The sequence below is a fragment of the Tupaia chinensis genome, unplaced genomic scaffold (assembly GCF_000334495.1).
Source record: "Tupaia chinensis unplaced genomic scaffold, TupChi_1.0 Scaffold000447_1, whole genome shotgun sequence".
Taxonomy (NCBI): domain Eukaryota; kingdom Metazoa; phylum Chordata; class Mammalia; order Scandentia; family Tupaiidae; genus Tupaia; species Tupaia belangeri.
The window spans coordinates 316,030-317,559 of record NW_006159952.1 but is presented as its reverse complement, the minus strand read 5'-3'; the positions used below and the strand labels follow the sequence as shown (position 1 = coordinate 317,559).

The 1,530-nt window shown below is 51.4% G+C and overlaps 1 protein-coding gene across 3 annotated transcripts in view; it reads right to left on the bottom strand.

The window, feature by feature from the left end:
• NMRK1 (nicotinamide riboside kinase 1) overlaps positions 1-1,524 on the bottom strand; it is a 32,797-nt gene extending 31,273 nt beyond the window's left edge. For 2 of the 3 annotated variants that reach the window (XM_006155326.3, XM_006155323.3), the window contains exon 1: positions 1,330-1,524. The gene's annotated coding sequence lies outside the window, so the exon portion shown is untranslated. The remainder of the gene's footprint in view (positions 1-1,329) is intronic. The other variant, XM_006155324.3, reaches the window with a different exon arrangement.
• Between the last annotated feature and the right edge of the window lie 6 nt (positions 1,525-1,530).

The window sequence follows — 1,530 nt, the reverse complement described above, 5'->3', positions numbered from 1 at the left end:
ACGCACATGCGCCCGGCACGAGTTTTAAGCCACCGGGTCCGGGATGCCAACCGTGGTCGACTACGTGGGAGTCCAGCGACATAGCCATTACACTAACTGCTGGTTCCCTAAATGGAGGTCTTTTTAAGAAAAGAGTGAAATGAGGCCAATGGTGGTGTAGTGGTTTAGGAGCTGGGCTCCCACATGACTGACTCTAGTTCAAGTTCCTGCATTGGCGGCTTGAAAATCATGCCAGGTGGGTGTGCCTGTGTGCCTGGGAGGAGAGTGGAGGAGAAGGTATTGCCATCCTCTTTTAGGAGAGGGGGTGATTTCCCCCTTTTTGCCTGTCTCTCTGACAAGCACATACACCCTATTAAAAAATCAGCAAAAGAAAAAAAGAGTGAAATGTTTTCAGGGCTTCTCACTCATCTATTTTACTCAACAGGTATTTTGGTTATCTTCTTCCGTGACATGGCAGTCTTTTCCTACTATTGCTTAAACTTTGCTCTCTTTTGGTAAATACAGATATCTCGCAAGGCTGCAGTTTCCGAAAATGCAACTCATAACCCCTTCCCTGCTGGAATCACTGTTTTACCAACCCACAGCAGAAACTCTGAAGCTTCTTTTAACGTAGATTCTTAGACATATGGTTTGTTTCCAGTTTTTCCTTCTCCAAATACCCGAGTCCTTACAATGTATGCTTTTTCCATCTGGTGGCATCGCCTTCCTTATATGCTCCAGCTCCTGCCTGGAACCAGTGATTCAGTCTGCTAGGTCAGGGGGCTACAAAACTTTTTCTGTAAATGTTTTCGGCTTTGCTGGCAGCTAAGCAAAGCCCGCGGACATAATGCAAAAGCGGCCACGGACTACATACACACGCAAAGGAGCGTGGTCGCGTTCTAATAAAACTTTATGGACACTGAAATCTGAATTCTATATAATTCTCACGTGTTACAAAATCTTTCGATTTTTTGCAGCCACTAAAAAGTGTAAAAATCATCTTTAGTCAGCAAGGCCATACAAACAGGCAGAGGGCAGGCCACAGTTTAAGGACCCCGATGCTAGAGGAGAGACCTTGTCTTGTCCCGCAGTGATCCGGATCTGATCCGGTCCCTGACGACCCTTCCTACCAGCTATGCGATTCCCGGGAGGGAGCAGCCCTTTGGAAGTATGGGCCTTCAGGTACCTCGCTACCACACACGTCTGCCTTGGCAGGCCATGTATCAGCCCTTTAGGGTGGCAAAGAGATTCAACAAGGCTTTCAGACGCAATCAGGCTCGGGCTCCCAGCACAGGAGCAGCCTGGAAACACCTCCAGGCCGCGGCGCGGCGGGGACAGGCAGGTACTCACCTGGGCTAGCCCGAGTCTTCCCAAGTAAAGTAGCAGAGGCGATGGCACGCGCGCGCCTGTCCCTAACCCGCTGCCACCCACTGCTGACCGAGGGGCACGCAGCCCTTACCCTCGCCGCGCCGAGGTTAGACAGTGGCTAGGTAGGGGCGGCTCCTTCCCACCCTTGCGGGACGCCGCGCCGGGATCCAGCCCCTGTTGGGG